At 46.3% G+C, this 19,148-nt stretch overlaps 1 protein-coding gene across 3 annotated transcripts in view; it reads right to left on the bottom strand.

Annotated features, from left to right (window-relative positions):
• SLC16A1 (solute carrier family 16 member 1) overlaps positions 1 to 17,698 on the bottom strand; it is a 31,920-nt gene extending 14,222 nt beyond the window's left edge. Inside the window, exons 1-3 of one of the 3 annotated variants that reach the window (XM_077839344.1) lie at positions 17,607 to 17,698; positions 12,795 to 12,908; positions 9,325 to 9,380 (exon numbers count right to left, since the gene is read on the bottom strand). The gene's annotated coding sequence lies outside the window, so the exon portion shown is untranslated. Of the gene's footprint in view, positions 1 to 7,496; positions 7,622 to 9,324; positions 9,381 to 12,794; positions 12,909 to 17,606 lie in introns of those variants that run through there. The other 2 variants (XM_077839343.1, XM_077839345.1) reach the window with 2 other exon arrangements.
• Between the last annotated feature and the right edge of the window lie 1,450 nt (positions 17,699 to 19,148).

Below are 19,148 nucleotides of genomic sequence, written 5' to 3'. Positions count from 1 at the left end.
CAAATGACTGAAATGTGCCTCTCAGAGAAGAAACAGACGTCTCTCCTTGAGCTAGGTACCATGTCAATGCTTCTATTCTGCTTGTGCGTGTGCATGAAGCAATCTCTGAAGGTCACTAAATGCAGCTAAACTTAGCAATGACTGATAACAATGGAAAGTTTCAATAGGTGCCTACATGCTTGCCACAGAATTCATAGGGCTTGAATTCTTGTCTGCTTTGATGCAGCTCATGTTGCAATTTCACTATCAGGCCATCCCATTATATATAATTCAGGGTGCTTTAAAGTCTAATTTCACAGGCTGAAACCACCAAAGGTTTCCTGCAAGATTTTCCAGTTAGCCTTTGGCAATTTCTAGGCATTTGGTTCATCCTTCCCAATTTCTCCTCTCTGGCCCACTCCTTAAATACAATTCTGCTACTCCATCACCCCCTCTGTTGGGCCCTGGGGTGAAAGCAGCACTGCTGTCTATGCTCAGGATTTTCATCACAAATCTCATGCTATTCGTTGGTTTCGGTAAAGCCCAGCTCCTGGAATCATGTAGTTACAAAGTATATCAACTTTCATTTTTAAAGTAGTACATTTCTAGCCAGCCTGGTTGCAGAGAAAAGCTTGAATGCATGAAGCAAATTTATGCCAAAGGCTCAGAAACAGCAGACAAATACAGAAGCTAGAATGTATTTTTTTAGTCTCATGTTATTTTAGGGCAAGGGTCATAGTTTTTCAATGCTTATGGCTGGCCACACTGAGTAAAATTACACTCATACCAACAAGAAAAGGAGGACTTGTGGCACCCTAGAGACTAACCAATTTATTTGAGCATAAACTTTTGTGAGCTACAGCTCACTTCATCGGATGCAACCTTGATTGTTATCTCAAACTGAACTGACTTGGGACTTCATTGTGCAGCCATAACACTACAATGTGTAGTTGTAAGATAGTTTCCATTATGAGCCCAAGAAAGTCAAAGGAAAATAGCATTTAGACACATTTCTGTATCTCCAAACAGACTGAAGATCCCTAAAGTTCTCCCTTGGTCTTCTGTCACGGTAAGCATTGCTAAAGGAGGAAGAGCTGCTCACAAACAGATTGCAGGGAGGATGTCATGCGGAAGGTAGAGCTCCATGCTGTAGGATGGACATAGCTATTTCATATTATGAAATGGCCTTGTTTTGACAATGCCTCTCACCACAAGCAGCAGTTGAAACAAAGATCATGCACAAGAGCGAGTGCTGAACATTTGTGCTGACTGCAACAATGCAGGGAGAGGATGGAAGAACTTGAAAGGAGCAGATGAGCCGAGGACAAATGCTGTTTGTTTATACATTCGCAAGTGCTATTGACATGCTTAGCTGCAGTTATACTGACATTTCAAAACAGCACCCAATACCTTCAGACCCAGGATACAGAGCAAGACAATTAGAGCACCCCAGACAGGAACCACAAACTAACCAGCCTGCCCCTTCAAACAACAGCTTTGCTACATACAACATAGCAGGCATTCCTACATGCACATGGGACCTGCTAAGGATTTACAGTGTAATCTTGTGAGCACTTATCTCCCCACCCCATAGCAAGACAGGCTCTTGAAAGTCACCATGGAGGAAATGCAGAAGCATGTGCAGCTTTAAGCAGGAAACAGAAGCTTCCTTAAAAATCAGGTAATTGTCAGTTGGCCCATGAGTCTCAGCACAGTCACTGCACCTGAGTTGTTGCAAACCCAAAACGCAGAACAACTATATCAGTGATAACAGAACGCTCTGTAAAGAAGGCATCTCAGGGCTGGGAAGCTCTTCCAGGACTCCATAAGCATGGCCTGGCAGGATAGCATATGGAGATTAATCCTACTCTGGCAAACTGCATCTTGTGAGGAGAGGGTTCCAGGTATTCTGCTGCTGCAGAATTTGGCACAGCATCTACCCCTTGCTGAGCAATTGTGCTCCACAATCTAGATGTTAAATGAAAAGATGGAAAGAATTTCTCGTCTGTAGTTAGCGATTTTTCAAGGTTGACTGGATGTAAACAGACATAGCACTGTCTTCCTGAACCTGTGAGCAGCCTGAAACAATGGCTCCAAGAGGGGCAAATGGCCCTATTTGTAGCAATGCATTCATTCAATGGTAACTGTGAATATTAATTCACATATGACTATGGGCTTTTCTCCACTTACGGGTAGATCAAGGCTGCAACCATCAATCCATCAGGGGGTTCAATTTAGTGGGTCTAGTGAAGACCCGCTAAATCGACCGCAGATTGCTCTCCTTGTTACGGTGGAGTACTAGAGTCAATAGAAGAGTAAGGGTAATCGACGGGAGAGCGTATCCCATCGACATAGCATAGGGTGGACCCTGTGGCAAGTAGATCTAAACTACGTTGACTTGAGTTACACTACTAACATAACTCAAATTGCGTAGGTTAGATAGACTTTCTCTCGTAGTGTAGACCTGCCCTCATTTAGGATGAGCATCCAGCTAGTGTGCTTATTCCACTGTCCTACACTGCCTTGATACCCGCCAGAGTGCCAAAAGTCTCAACTTCCTTTCCCCCGGTGGCCAAAACCTCCAGCTTCACCTCCAGTGGCTTCTACAACATCATCAATATGAGTCATATCAAGAACTGAAAGTGCAGGGACGATGCAATATAGACTAAATTTCACCTAAAGATAGAAGAGACCACTATACAGAAGATATTGTTCATTTTCATACACGATCAATTAAAAAACTTTTATTTAATCTAAATGAAGCTGATGCAGAATTGGCAGCCTGAAGCATCAGAAACCCTGCTGCAGAATTTCATTCCATCCACCTGCAGATTACAAGGGGCCTTGGGTCTACTCACCCCAGCTGAGAAGTACCTCGGGAACACTAGCCAGGACTCCTGAAGATCAAGAAACCTTCTGCTGATCACGCCAAGTACCATGAATGGTGATCTCATGGAAGTGTAATCTGGATCAAAACTGGAGGTGAGGTTGTCAGAAGCCACCTAATACTAGTTCATGTTCAGGCATTTGTGCCTTGAACCAGCATACAGCAGCAGCAAGAGGAAACAAAGCATTGGAGACTGTTTTAATTAAACCTTTAAAACTCGTTTAGTCTCTGTTTGACACCGCCACCACTCATTTCTTTTTTGCTAGAAACATATTTAGACAGCTTTTTGGCCAACACATGACCATCACGAGCAGAACCAAGTCACACTGTAGCTCTGACAAAAGAATCATTTACAACGTATTCCCCCTAAATAAACCCCATTAGTTTAACTATGCTCCCAAGCCCAAAAGGAGTGTTTCTTCTCATTATGTCAGGTGACTGCAGCTTCCATTGAGCTCACTCAATACAGAGAGAAAGTCACATAAATTGGAGCTTTAATGCAGATTAAAGCACACAGGCATTTGAGAAAGAGCTCAGGATTTACAGATTCATGGCCCACTTCTCCAGCAAAATGAGATGCTACACACTGGCTAGCAACTGACATGTGCTATTCAGACTAAATACTCACGTGGCTGACAAGACATGCTTACAACCAGAGTGGAGATCAGAGAGGGTAGGAGAAGGCCCTGTGCAGGGTAAGACACAAATGTCTAGAAACCACATCTTAGGCCATTTTCACTCTCAATACCAAAAGCAGATAGTCTACCATAAGGATTGTTAGCTTTTTCTGTAAAATTTAACTCTTTCAATAGCATCTAAACAAATGTATGATTTAAGAAGTTAACGTCACTTTCCAGAGGAGATTGCATGCACTAGTTTCCAACTATCTCCTACTTTTAGAGTCATATTGAGCGTTCATAAGGATCAATGAACTTCCCCTTTCAGCTGCTGTTATACCAAGATTCTGGACTAGTCCAGTGCAACATTTGAGGACGAGGCTACAAAGAGATCAATCTTTCACCCACTCCAGGAAAACTAAGTTGACTGATCTTACTCAGACTTGGATTCGTTTGCCCTTTCCCAGCAACCCTCTCCCCTTCCCAGCACAGACTAAGATTGCATCATTTGATAAGCAACAGAAATCTCAGTAGGCTATTTCTCCCCCCTCCCAATTTAAATCTAAGCAAAGAGAGAATTACAAACTGCAAGTCACTGCTAACACTAGATTGAAGTAGGAGTTTCACTAGATCTGAAATCACAAAGCAAAATTCGTAGAGAATAGTGCCAGACGAGACCATTAGGGCTGATTTACATTACCAATTCTGCATGCTACATTTTCCCTCCAGCCACTGAGAAGACCAGTTTTAAAGGCTTCTCTCAACTGTGTTTCAGATTTTATCTTTTGTTTTATCTTTCCTACCCTCATATGGAAGAAATTTCAGCCGAAGGAAAAGAACCACACCCAGAAACAGGAGTCAGTTCAACATGAAACATTTCCCCAAAACCCAAGTAATAGTTATGACACTTCCAATTCTGTTTTGGAATAGCTGCTACGTGTCAGACGTGTTTAGAACTCAAATTCACAGCTGCCAAGCAGTCAGCTACAGTTTGCCCTATTTAGGCATTAAAGTAGCCACATTTGAAGTAATTAAGGCTGGTGAGACCAAGCAATGACTGCAAGGGTTGCATCTTCTATGTTGTAAACTCTTTATAAATCCCAGGAATGAATCGCCTCAGGCAACCTCTTCTCCCTGCACGCCACCTTCCCCTGTAGCAAATGTGGTATAAGAGCTAGACTGAATTCCTTTTTGGCATGCAGGGCTGCAGACTCTGGAAGCAAGCCAGAATCTAGTCCCCGCATGTAGCTAGCACCAGGTCCTTCGGACTGCTATAGTCACCCCTTTTGTTTTATTTAGAGGTATAAAAGCAGAATATCCAGGATGTGTATTTCTACCACGCAGTAAATTACTGTATACCGAAAAGCCCAGCTTGGCAGAATTCCACAGCCAAAAACAGAAGCTCTCATTTAGAGACCACAGCAAAATGCAATGAAATATTTCTGCAGCAAGCCCTTCGCAAAATCTCCTTACAATGCCCCTTTATGAAGGTCACAGCAGTAGCCTTTGCACAGCTAGGACCAGGAGGGAGTGCTCAGGGTGGGTGTTTGTTGTTGTTAGTTTTCTGTATAAGATTATAATCCTGCAAGCATGCATCTCATCTTCCCCATCTGCTGAACTGTTAGAAGCCATCACTGTGGAGCAGGGGTGGGCAAACTTTTTGCCTGAGGGCCACATTGGGGTTCTGAAACCGTATGGAGGGCTGGGTAGGCTGTGCCTCCCCAAACAGCCTGGCCCCCCGACCCCTATTTGCTCCTTCCCGCTTCCTGCCCCTTGACTTCCCCCCTCAGAACTCCTGACCCATCCAACCCCCCACTCTTTGTCCCCTGACCGCCCCCTCCCGGGGCCCTCTACACCCCTACCTCCTGACAGGCCCCCCAGGACTCCCACGTCTATCCACCCCACCCCATTCCTTGTCCCTGACGGCACCCCCACCCCCAGAACCTCCGCCCCCTGTCTTCTGACTTCCCCCCGGTACCAACTGCCCCTTAACCAACCTCCCCACTCGCTGCCCTCTTACCTTGCCGCTCAGCAGCAGGACTGGCAGCCGTGCCACCTGGCGGAGCCAGCCATGCTGCCGCACTGCCCGGCAGGACTCACAGCCCCGCCGCCCAGAGCGCTGGCAGCGCAGCGAGCGGAGGCTCCCCGGGAGGGGGGACAGAAGGGGAGGGGCCGGGGGCTAGCCTCCAAGGCCAGGAGCTCAAGGGCCAGGCAGGACAGTCCCGCGGGCCGTAGTTTGCCCGCCTCTGCTGTGGAGGATGTTACCTTGAGCAATTATCAGAATTCATCCATGAAGGCTGAAAAGAGAGACTTCCACCCTTCTGACTTGCAAACAAGACAAAGCCTCAAGTGGGCAGGACCCAAAACTTTGTTCCCAGAGTTCATCACAAGCTCTAGTGTAGACAAGACAAGGATTTTTACTACCATGCCACCCTACCCTGCTCTGAGCTGTCTGACTAGCCCGTGACCCGTCACTGACAATAGGTATGCAGTTGAACAGGTTCTGAGCACCAATCTGCTTCAAATTCAGACAAACCACATTCAACCCTATTTCAGAAACAGAGGCCAAGACTGCTTGGAGCAAGGTTTAAGTAACACAGTAGCACGTTGCTAGAAGCTGCTAGGCCTTTTTCTCCACTAAAGCTCCCATCAATGGGAATTTCCCTCCCCAGAATTCCCTGGTGGAGATTCACATGAATTTTACATGCTTTACAGTGTTTGGACACAAGTGTTTTACTTTTTACCTATTTTTTTGTAATACAGTAGCAACAGAAGGTCCCAGCCAACAGGAAGGCCCCAGTATGCTGGGTGCTGTCTAAACACACAGCAAGAAACAGTCCCTGCCCCACAGTGGTTATAATCTAAACCCACAAGCTAGCTCAAGACGGGGAAGGGATAGACAGGTGAAGTGACTGGCCCAAGGTGTCAGAAGGTGCTGGCAGTCAGGAATTATTCCTGTTGCTGTTTTAGAAAGTCTCCCCTTGTAGCACTAACTGCAAAGCAGAACCCAATTCTCAGTGTCTACACTTCAGAGGAAACCAGAAAAAACCCACAGCCCCTGGAACAAGGATTACCTACTATTCCTACTAAAGCCAAACATTGTGTTTTTCCCTGGGCCGTAAGATTTGGCATGCCACTGACCCATTACCGAAGCCATGGTCAGCGTTCTAAAAATAAATTCCCGAGTAAGATGCTCTTATCAGGCTTTATTTATGTTTATCTGTCTTCCCACTGATTACATCCTCATGCATTTGGGAAATATTTTGCTTCTTCCTGCTGCTGCAGAAGCCAATCCAGCTGCCTCCAGTTTAACTTAATCTGTCCAATAGCCACATGGCATCTGGAGCTTCAGAGACCGGTGTTTTCAGTAGAACTGGGCATTAGCAGAGGCGTAGCCATCTCAGCAAGCCTTGCTCTGCTTTCCATTCAGAGTGTACTAAGCAGCAAAGTGTAGCATTAATTGCTCCTTAAGAACAGCACCAGGAGCTGGACAGGAAGAGCGGCACATGGAAAATGCAACTGGTTTAATCTTCTGCTTCTTTCCTGCTGCTCACTGCCATCTGCATGCTCCACGGGCAGCATTTTAAAAGCACTCCCATTCTTCCAAAGGAGCCAGCAGGCATCTCTAACATGTCCAAATTAGAAACTTGGGCACTTCTGAAAACCTTACCCTTTATTTTCAATCACAATTTAGTTTCTCTCATAGAATGACAAATTGAGCCAAGTGCACACAGCCACCGCCAGATCCAGCCCAGGCTCCCTTCCCACCACACACACTCTGCTGCCCTCCCCCGGCGAGAGGGCAGGAGAGGTTGAATCTGTCCCATCTGATAGTTTCCCTCCCTGTATCATAAACAACTAGTCTCTACCATGCCAGCTCCCCCAAGCCCTCCCTTTCCCCCACAAAAAAACTGCACCCATAGCACATCCCCCACATTGAATAAAATGAACCAGTTACAACCACCCTCATCTCGTAGCCTAGAGACTACAAGTATCAGAATGCTCTATCCCACCTTAATTTACAGACCACATGTAGAACCCAATCAGATGCATTCCTCTGTTATAAAGAGCTCGCAAAGCAACCCAAACTCATTCCCAGGGCTGGCGAGTCTCCTATGAGGATGGAAACAGAGGCCTGCTAAACACTAAAGAACCAAAGCCAAGTCTAACGGCTGTGAAATACGATGAGTTACTATCTGGACTCGCTCAGGGAAGTCTGATTGTGTAATGGCTGCTATTAGCAGTTACAAAACAGTGACATCTGAGATCAGACAAGAAATAAGTGAGCTAAGGAAGTGGTACTCTGTGGTAACTTGTTAAATACTAAAGAGAACAGGAGGACTCGTGGCACCCTAGAGACTAACCAATTTATCTGAGCCTGAGCTTTCGTGAGCTACAGCTCACTTCATCCGATGCATTCAGAGGAAAATACTTGTTAAACACTGAATCTTCTAATCAATGTACCCATTATACAACACCACCCCAATTCTAGCAGAATGCAAAGCACTTGACCCCACACCACCTCTGCATCACTAGGTCAGTTTACATCGCTGCCTATCATCCAGGCAGTACACTTCACAGAGCAAGGGGTAGTGTTACACAGTGTAAATTCAGGTGGGAATTCTGCCCCCAGCAATAAGCTTAGTCTGGAAGAACCCTATGACAGCATATTTCCTTACTGGTTTGCAACAAGAGTGCGTGCTCCTGAGCAACTCACAGGCCTTTCCTCCAGTTGGAAGTGGTTTTTATTGCTTCAAAGTCAACAGTCCTTGCCTGGGCAGGAAGGAGCTGAATTAGGGCTCACTGCAAGCTAATGAAACAGCAATTCTGCTGGCTTTAAGCGGATTTAGAGAATTAGGTTGGGGGACAAAAGTCCACTCCGTACCCCTAGCTGGGGGTTTAACCCAGCTGCACATGGGATATATGACTCACAAGGGCTCTGCACTACACAATGGGCAATTGAGGACCTACTCGGCCACAGTATTTGTGCAAGGGGTGAGATAAGGTCAGCAGCAGGCATCAGGGAACTTAAGGACATCAACCCACAGAAAGAGCTGCAGACAACACTCATTGTTTCATGCTATCAACAGTTTAGTTTGTCCCACAAGTAAATGGTAGTACCATGACACCCCCAACTCACCCCCAGCCAGGCCTACTGTTATATTAAGAATGGCCAGCATCTCTTGAGATGCACTCCAATCCGCAAACCACAGGGTGACAGACTGATAAATGCCCAAAGGCAGCACCCAATACTCATAAAACAGACTAGATAGCAGATGTTCTTATCTGTAGTCCAAAAAGGCAGCCTCCAGAAGCTGTGATACTGTGATACTATTATCAGAGCGAAACTATATACATCAGAAGTACTGGAGCTGCCCACTCACCCTCACATCCTTATGCAGGGCCAGCTGTTAGATTGGCACAGATTCCTTTTCTGATCTGTTGCCTACTTTATACCATCCCTTACTAAAATAGCCGATGGGAGTTGGCTATAGCAAAATCTCTCCAATCACAGTTGAGGGCAGGATGTTGTTTAAGCTTGGAATAAAATTCTGAAGGACGTCCTAGGGAAACATGCTAGAACTCATGAGTCAAACGTGGAAGTGGACTCTACCCCAGTCCCTAGTGATGGGAGAGTGAATTGCTGGGGCTGAGACTCCATGTGGTCAGAGAGTTGGACTGCATGCATTATTGTGTCCCGTCTGTGATGGGACTGTAAGAGGCAAATGGAGCGACTCAGAAACAGAACAGGGGAGTGGATGGTATCACAAAAAAAAAAAAATGAGGCTTTTTTATATTTGAGCATCTGCTGCCTGTGGAGACACTGCTTGGCTCACACACCTTGTGATGCAGATTCAGAAGATTCTCATAGACCAGGGAGACGGACTCAGCTCCTCCTAGTAGGGAGAAGGGGGAAAAAAGGGGAGTGGATTAGACTGGATTACCCTTGTGATCTCTATGATTCTATGACATGGCCAAAGAGCACCCTTTGTGCGTCAAGTGTTTGGTGACCCAGCAAATACAACCAACACTATGAACCATAACTGCCAATCCCTCGTTCCAGACAGGTGAGGAGTCAGACAAGGAGTGTTGAGAGCAGGTTTACAGCAGAATTTTAAGAGCACCAGAAGATTCGGAGAGGAAACACTTTCTTGGCCAAAATACTTCCTGTTAACAAGCATTTTCCTGAATTCACCTACAGCCAATTTGCCTTCTAACTAGGTGGGGACTAGAGTGGATTACTCAGATTCCCCAGGCTCAGCAAATAGAAAGTTTAGTGGTTGTAGATGACATTGCAGGTGAAGTAGCACAGAAAAAAGTGAGGGGCTAATAGCAGAGACTTCACATCAGACCCTGTTAAACTGCACAGAGATAAAAGTTTCTTATTAAGTGATCTTTAAAGTCTGTCCAAGCCAGTAACAGGAATCAAATCACACGACAAAAAGGTATTAAATATCTTCAGGATTTAAAACACACACACCCCCCCACTAAAAAAAAAAAATCACTACTAGGGGAAATAGAGTCCCCAGTCCACACTGCAGAGCTTGCTAAAGTAACTATATGAGGCCCTCAATTTAATTACTGTATTTAACAAGCATAGAGCCAGATCTCTGCAAGGCAGAAATAATCAAAAGCAGATTGTTTTGCTCCTGGCCTCATAGTATGCCTAATGCAGTTTCTTCACTTTCACACTGCACTAGGGCTGGTCAGACATCCACATTTCTATGGCTGGTCCATAGCTGTTCTTGCTCAGCCTCTTCTGCGCCTGTGGGGAGGAGATCTAGTACCTCCTGCCTGCTCCAGACAGGAGCATGTCTAGCGCATGGAGACAGCACGGTCAGCTGCACACAACAAGGGAGCACTGCTGGGTGTGCTTGCCGAGCTGGGCACCCAGGAAAAGGCATTTCAAAAATACACAGGCTATTTTAAGGGGATGGAGGTGGCTTCCAGACTCTGTGACCCCAGGAAGTGGAGTTCACAATAGTGACCAGTGTGCTCACTGTAACAGAATGGGCATTATGGGGCAGCTACTAGAAAATTGTTAGTATCAATGCTCACCATTTCGAGCTCAGTGGGTGGCTCCGTGCCATGGAGGGAGATGGTCTTACTGCGTTTCTTACGTCAACGGGAGACAAATTTTAGTGCGGACGTGTGCACAAATAGGTTGACCCCAGCTGACTTACCGTTCACCCAACATAGTAGCACAGATGAGGCTTTAGACTATCAGGGAGTGTTTTAAAGTCATTTATGTGACAATGTTTGATCAGAAGTGGCTCCAAGTGTTAAATATAACCCTGCACACAACATCTTTGAATTTTACATAATTGTACTCTGCCAGCTTCTAAATGATCTCTCATAAATGAGTCATACTAACAATGGTAGGAAGAGACCCACATTTCCTTGTAAAACTACTTCATATAAGCTGGTTTCATGAGGGGAGGAGGAGAAAAAAAGTCATAAAAGCTGCAAGTGCAACAATAAAACCAGTGCCACAATGTTTAATTAGGATTTAACTTGCAGTGGAATCTCTCCTTAGCTTACGTGCAGCTTTTGAGAAGTTTGATGCTCTTAGTCCAGTACCTAAGGGACCAGGACAGGTTGAGATCATGTCCAGGGCAGCATAGGGGAGCATATAATGCAGTTGCCCAATGCAATTGGTCTGTAGATTTAATTTTTAAGTCAGTATCTAGTTATGTAGATTTCAAGCATGAGACAACACCCTCCACCCACCCCCATCCTTGCAAATAACAGAGCAAAATAGAGTTCTCCTCTTTTATGCTGTCAGAGATCTAAATTACAGACACTCCATCACAAGTACCACGCGTTCAGAACCAAAACTGGCACATCTTCCATTCATCTTCCCACTTCATACTATGCCCAGACAGTAGGGTAGCCTCACATACCATGTCTTCCAACAACAAGGTACAAAAGCACCCAAGAATACAGACAACCTGCATTGAACTGCCTTATTCATTGGTTTATAAAAGGTGTAATTTAGCATGAGCAGGGGACTCTTACACTTATATAAGACATGTTCAGGTACATAGAGGCAGCAATGAAAGTAAAATTCTTGTTTTACATTCAGATTTCAGACATCTTTTCATAAAAAAAACAGCTATTTTCATCATGATTTTCTATGAAGTAGCTTGATCAGTGTTCAGGGTTATCAGCTAGAACTGGCATCAGGAGATGGTCACACCAAATCTGAGAAGGCATGGAAGAATGGTAGAAACATCTGAACAGCAACTGGACCTCAATGGAACAGCTCCACACTTGAATGGGGTCATCCAACAGATTTGCTGCCTCCAGGAAAGGACAAGCTGCATAAACACCATCTCTACACTAATTTAATACAGCAATGAGAACTAGCAGTTCCTTGGGCTTCCGTCTGTCTGTCCGTATCCACCTGCTATCTCTTGTCTTGTACTGAGATTGTAAACTCTCTAGGACAGGGACAGCCCTTGTTGCGTTTGTACAGTGCCTAGGACAATGGGGTCCTGGTCCATGACTGCAACATGTAAGCACTACTGCAATACAAATAAAAATACAGCAGTGGCAAGTGGGTCATAGGAGACAAAGATGAAATGTGAAATGGGACAGCTACAGTGAACTTGTACAGTTTACATAGAGTTACACCTCTGAAACTTGGCTCCTAGATTATTATTCCAAATTTATGAACTGTTTGCCATCTACAGCAGATTAAGGCCAGAACAGAATCACTGTGCAGGAGGTGAGACCAGAGGAGCATAACACAAGCCACAGAATTCCACCCAATAATCCTTATATCAAGTCCAATAATGTCTGTCAGAGACACAGCCAATCTTGTTTTAAAGACTGCAAGTGATGGAGAAACCAGCAAATCCATTGGTAAGCTGCTCCGCTGGTTAATTACTCTGATTGTTAAAAATGTAGACCTTATATGGCTTAGGAGTTCTTTGAGTTATTGTAGGTCTACTGGAAATAAGCCAGCCAATTCATACACTAGTCAACAAGAAAACAGATAGGACTCCACTCTTTGTATTCTCCTCCCATACAAGCTTCTATTACCTTTTAGCAATTTCAGTATCAAGGCTGTAAAATGGCACAAGGACATTAAAAGAAAAAACCCAAGTGCAATTAGGTCAGAATGGTGAAGCTCAATATTTTTATATGACAATTCAGTTGACTCTGGCTTGATCTTTACAATTCAGTCTTGCCCATTTAGCTAACACTTGCAATTTGTCAGTCATAAAAAACAGATCACTCTGAAGCACTAATACTTTATGTTACCAAGTTAAAAGTGTACAAAAAGAAAGCGGACTAATTCTTACCGTGTAACCAACAGAAGTCGGAAGTTTTAAAACTTGCGTTAAGTCACTTTTAAGCTGCGCAGTCAATTATTTTCTGTCAAGATCCAAATTTTTTGGTCAAAGTATAGCCAAGGTCTAGACTCCAGAGAAAAAACAAACAATAATAGTAAGTAAATAAAATGATTTCAGGGTCCATTCAAAAGCATCTGGCGGTCCAGATTTGGCCTGCAGTCTGCCTATTGACTAGCCCTGCTTTAAGCCATTTTCTTTTACTGTATGTAGAAATTAGGCTAGCTACTTAGAAAATGAAGGCCTACATTTTCTTAAGATAAAAGATTTCTTACCAGGTTTCAGAGTAGCAGCCGTTTCTTACCAAACAGCCTATGCAATAGCACATGCACATCAGACATCCTGCGGTGTTAAAAACAAACACTAAATGCTGAGATCTGTACTCAGGGAGTACTGATTTGGTTCAAACTGTTTATTTGGGCTACAATGGTCTGATTTCAGAACTACTGAGCACCTGCCATTCAGCAAAATCCTGAAGCTCTGCAGCTATTTAAAAAAAATAAATAAATCAGGCCATACATTTTAGCACCAGGAGCACATGAGAGTGCAAAGAACCAGTTAAATGCTATGTCTGTACAGTAATAAAGTTCTACTCTACTCCACAGGTCATTTCAGTACATAATGAGATACAGAGTGCAATTTGTTAGGAGAATCACCAGTGATTTTTTTTGTGGGTGTAACAGCAAGTGGACTAAAAGGGCTCCATTCCGTCCATATACAAGATATTAAGATACAACTCACCTAAAAGGCCTCACTCTTGAAACCTAAACTTAACAGGCTTGTCAGTGGGAATTTTATTTGGAGGGGTTGAACAGGGGTGAAAGTAAGTCAACCGACTTACGGTACTGGTACACTGGGGCCAGCTTTGGCCCCTGGAAGGGGTGGGGCCTACGACAGAAGGGGCGGGGCTGAGGGGGGGTCAGAGCCAGAGCCAGCCCCCTCCCTCCTTCCCCACTGGGGTAGCAGCAGCAGCAGCCCAGGGGCTATTTAAAGGGCCCAGGGCTCCCCTGCTTCTACTGCCACGGTCCTTTAATTAGCTGCCAGAGTCCTGGGGAAGTGGGAGCCCCAGGCCCTTTAAATAACTGCTGGAGGCCCGCAGCCTCTACCCCAGGGCTCCAGCAGCAGGGCTCTGGAGGCCCTTTAAATTGCCCCGGGGAAGCCGGGCTGCCTCAGTACAATGCACCAGCTCTTGCCACTACGCCGTACCGGGACATATCGGCTTACTTTCACCTCTGGGGTTGAGCTCTCAGACCAGAGACAAGCATAAGCAGAAGAGATGCTCTGTGATAGGTTATGTTAGTCAGTAAAAAGCCTGAAATTTTTTATTATAAATCTCAACCCCAGAAAAGGTAAACCAGCAATATTTTCCTTCTTTTGGTACAGGGAATCAAAGAGGCTATTGGCAGTTATTTTGGGTACAAATGACCTAGAAGGACAAGAATGAACGACCCCTGAAGAGTACAAATGAAGTTTGCATATATTGTGCAGACCCACTCCTAACTAGAATTAGGTCCCTGTACTCCCCTTACAGATGGGGACACAGCATTAGCCACTAAGCAAAGTAGGTCACATTTTACTAGCTTATGACTGTAGTGCTGTTCCCTGGATTGCATCACAGTCATGAGAGACAGTGTCAAGCATTGCTCCCAACAACTCATAGATTGACAAGAACATGAACAGCTGAAGTGCCCTTCCAGAGCAAGGTCTTGCGCCATCTAGACAAACAGTAACTGCCTTATATTACAGCATTATATTAATAGAGCAGATACAAGCACATGGTTAAATGCAAAGAATCAAGAAGCAGGATGCACTCTGCATTTCAGGGTATTCCTGATAAAAATAGCAAAAGTTTAAGAGCATCTTTAACTTCCTCTAAATTAATTCTTAGAAATGTTTCATTCGCGCTCTTCATTTGGAAGAGCCCTCTAGTAGGTAAATTCACAAGTCCCCAGTGACATAGCTAGCTGCAGGAAGCAGTCCCCTCACTTGTCCACCCATCCTTATTGCTACAGTGAAAGCCTTGAGGTGCAGGAATGGTGCAGTGTTTCATCAGCAGGAGTGAAAGGGGAAGTACAGAGAGAAGCAAGCAACAACCCCACAATGATATGTGCCAATATCCACCACTAAAAATCATTAACTTAACCAGCCTCATTGTGCTAGGACCACAAGCTTAATCAGTAGTAGAGTGAGGCAAGTTTTAGCATTGAAATCCTTTACACCATAGACTCCAAGGCTGTAACAGGAACTACCATTCAGGGTGACCCACACACAACATTCTGCTCACAGGAAGCGGCCAGCCAGGTATCCCCCTTTGTTGTTGTTGCAAATCTTTGTATAATAATAAGGGCTTCTCCCTTCCAGTCCCCAAAACAAACTTTCAGCTGCCAAATCATAATTCTGAGTTTGACTGGCACAGAAACGAAAGACATGATGGAAAAGGGCTTCTGCTCTTTCCTAGCAAGTGTCAATTATAAGGCCATATCTACGCTATAGGTTTCAGAAGCTACAGTGGCATAGTTACTGAGCCATCACCGTGCTGCTGCAACTTCATAGCATAGATGCAGACTAGAGCAACAGAAGGAGAAACTCCACCTCCCCAAACAATGGTAGCTAGGTTGGTGGAAGCATATTTCTGTTGATGTAGGTGCGTCCAGACCAGTGGTTAGGTCTGCATAGCTACAGAGTCAGGGGTGTGAATTTTGCACACCCTGGAGCATCGTACCTATATCAACCTAAATTTAGTCCTAAGTTAGAGTGGCAGAAAAAAATTAAGATAGCAAAGTTTGTATTTTTAAAAGTTTCAAAGATTTTCTTAGTAAGAAAGAAGGGAAGAAATCAGGGACAAGAAAAATACAACACTCTAAATGCTTCAGGATGTAAGTGCGCAGAACCTCCAAAATATCCAGCAGATTTAAAAATGAATTTAGGAGAGAAACAGGATTAGCAAGTCGGGTACAGTAGACAAATGAAGAGCCGAAACATCCATTGCTCTATCATAGGGAGAGATGATTCCACACTGTATCATTTTTTCCTGTATCTCTTCCCCTTTAAAAAAATAATATCATTACTAGATGGAATTATGAGTTCAGGCCTCCGGGAGCAAGCTAGCACCTAAAGAACAAGGGTCCCATTTTTTAAGTGACAAGTCATTTGACTTCTGTAATAGTTTTCAGAGGATTTGAAAGGATTTTATGAAAATTAAGCCTTAGTACCTCTGTGATATAGGCAAGTAGTTTCCCTAAATGGGGGGAAATGAGGCAGAGGTTAAGCAACTTGCCTACAGCCCACAGCAAGTCAGTAGCCGATCCAGGAGTAGAACCCAGAACTGCTAGACCACACTTACTACTGAAGAAAGCAACACAGAATATAGGATTTCAGCAGAATGGTGTCTAAGCAGGGAACATTTTCAAAGTTTGTCAGGAAATGTCAGTAATTCAAAAGCTCAGACTGTACAGAACTGAAGATGCACTAGACAAATCCTTTCCAAAAGTATATGGAGAAACTTTATTTGACCCAACCCAGAGCACATCCCTTGCAGCGATCAAAAACCTACTCTAAAAAGAGCCATATTGGTGATTTTGAAGCTAGCACTGCTTTGCAGCCTGGAATCACAAGTTCTTTCCTAGGGGAACACCAGCAACGTACCCAAAAAGTGAGGTTTGCCTCCTGGAAACTTTGTAATGTATCAAGTGCTGAAACTGTACTTTATGCTTTTCATCCCAGTGAGCACATCTATGCCAAAGTTAAGGAGAGTCATCCACAGCCAATTAAACCAACTACATTAAAACAAACATTTTGATGATAGTACAGTGCACCAGATTAATAGCCCTGAAACAGAAATCCTGTTTCTGCCCATATGTAGCAAAGGTACAGCATGGGAAGCATCAGCAAAGCCTTCCCACACACAATCCCCACTTGGGGACTGATTCTCCCATTCCTCCCAAACAAAGCCAGTCCCCCCAGCGTGGGGCTGTAATGGAATACCTTTAGAGGCAAAAAGTCCCCTATTAATACACTTCCCAGAACTCCCAAACCCCATTCCAACACATGCCTTAGCAGCTAAAGGCCCCACGTCCTTCCCCACAAGCCCTGTTAGCCACTTAGTGCCCCCTGACCTGGGACTAGAGAAAACTGAGGCCCCAGAGAGGAAAGGCCATGTGCCACAGAGAGCAAGCATCCCCGATAGGGGCCCTCATCCATCAGCCAGCATGAGCTCAAACGCCCCACCAGTGAGCTCTTACCTAGCCAGAAGCCTACAGCACCCACTCCAGTGACCCCCCCCCCTCCACCATATCAGGCTTCCATAGCCCTCCCCACCGCCAGTGCCTGTAAGTCTCCTATGACCCACCCCCACATCAGGCTCCCCTACCCATATCGCCCATCCTGCCCCCAACCCCAGTACTTGTAACCCCTCCCCCACAACGATGACCCCCCCTTCCCCCCACCAGTGACCCCCCCATCCCATCCTGCCCCCAACCCCAGTACTTGCAACCCCTCCCCCACCCTATCCCCGCCCATCCCTTCCCCCCACCAGTGACCCCCCCATCCCATCCCATCCTAACCCCAACCCCAGTCTTTGCAACCCTACTCCCTCCACCGGCCACCAGTGACCCCCCCGCCTCATCCTGCCCCCAACCCCACTACTTGTAACCCCCCCCGTGACCCCCACTCCAGCCCTTCCAACCCCTCTCACACTCCCCCGCTCCCCGGCCTCAGGCCGGTCCCGACCCCCGAGCCCGCCACGTGGAGGGGGGGCGGCCCTACCTGTGCACACGGTCCCCGCCGGCCGATCCGCTCCCAGCCGGCTCGCGCCCGCCCCCCGGCTCTTTAAGGTCCCAGCCGGGAGCCCGCGCGCAGGGAGCGCAGCTGGGCGGGGCCAGCCCCGAGGGGCGGGGCCAGCCCGGCGGCGGCTGCCGGCCGCGCTGGGGGGGGGGCGCTGAGGGCTGCCGGCCGCGCTGGGGGGGGGCGCTGAGGGCTGCCGGCCGCGCTGGGGGGGGGGGCGAGGCGCTGTGGGGGACCAGGCTCCTGTGCCCCAGAATGTCCCGGTGCGAGGGGGCGGCCCACGCCCGGCCCCTCAGGGCGGGGGCGCGGGCCAGTTATTTTTTGTCACGGTCCAAACGTCTTGGTCAGGGCAGAGCCAAAGTCCAGACTCCAGAACAGATGGTGAGAAACGCCGACCACGGCGCCCGGACAAGTCGACAGGCAGACCGCGGCTCTGCTCCGGCCTCTGGTGAGGGCCCGGTTGGGCCCCTGCTGCCCCCGGCGCTGTGGCCCCACCTAGGCCCGGGGCTCCGCGGCTGAGGCCGCCCGGCAGAGCCCAGCGCTGGCGGAGCAGCCCCTGCAGAGCCGCCTGGCCGGGCACAGGGCTTGTGGCCCGGGCCTGGCTGCAAAACAACGTTTCCCTCGGGTGAGGCGCTCGGAGAGTTGCACGTTTGTTTTTCATTCTGATGTGGAATGGGAACAGAAACTTTCTGACCTTTTTTGTAAAACAAACAACCTGACGCACAAGAGAGCCCCCTGGTGAGAGCGAACAGCCCTATGGTTAGGGCAGCAGGTCTCAAGTGGGGGTACTTGTAGGCCGGGGGGTACACAGAGGTCTTTCAGGGGGTAGGTCAACTCATCTAGATATTTTCCTAGTTTTACAACACGCTACATAAAAAGCGCTACCAAAGTCAGTAGAAACTAAACTTTCATACAGACAATGACTTGTTTATCCTGCTCTATATACTATGCACTGAAATGGAAATAAAATATTTATATTCCAATTCATTTGTTTTATAATTACATGGTAAAAAATGGGAAAACAAGCAATTTATCAATAACAGTGTGCTGTGACACTTTTGTCTGATTTTTGTAAGCAAGTAGTTTTTCAGTGAGGTGAAAGTTGGGGTATACAAGACAAAGCAGACTCCAGACTGGAAAGGTTGAGAGCCACTGGGTTAGGCTGTACGCTGGGGATGTGGGAGACCCCAGTTGTTCTGCCTGGTCTCAGAGCCACTGGGCCATTGACTATTCAGGGGTCTCACTTCTCTCTTGCTTTGACCAGGAATTCCATTATGGACCTTAGAAACATTTCACAGCACAAGTTTTGTCGAAACGGATATATTTCTGTGAAATGTTTCAGTTTCAACAAATTGGCATTTTTCCATGGAAACACTTTTAGTCAAACGTTCCTGACCAGTCCTAATCATTTTAGCTGTGTGACAGAATGGGGAGCCAAGCCAGCCCTGCTGGTGTTTGAAGCTTTGGTTACAGCACATCTCAGGTCTGCTGCATAGACCACAGAATCATCCTCCCGCCTTCAAA

Source organism: Eretmochelys imbricata, chromosome 21 (genome assembly GCF_965152235.1).
Source record: "Eretmochelys imbricata isolate rEreImb1 chromosome 21, rEreImb1.hap1, whole genome shotgun sequence".
NCBI lineage: Eukaryota > Metazoa > Chordata > Testudines > Cheloniidae > Eretmochelys > Eretmochelys imbricata.
Note: the sequence above shows the minus strand (reverse complement) of the source record. Positions and strands in the feature narration are given on the sequence as shown.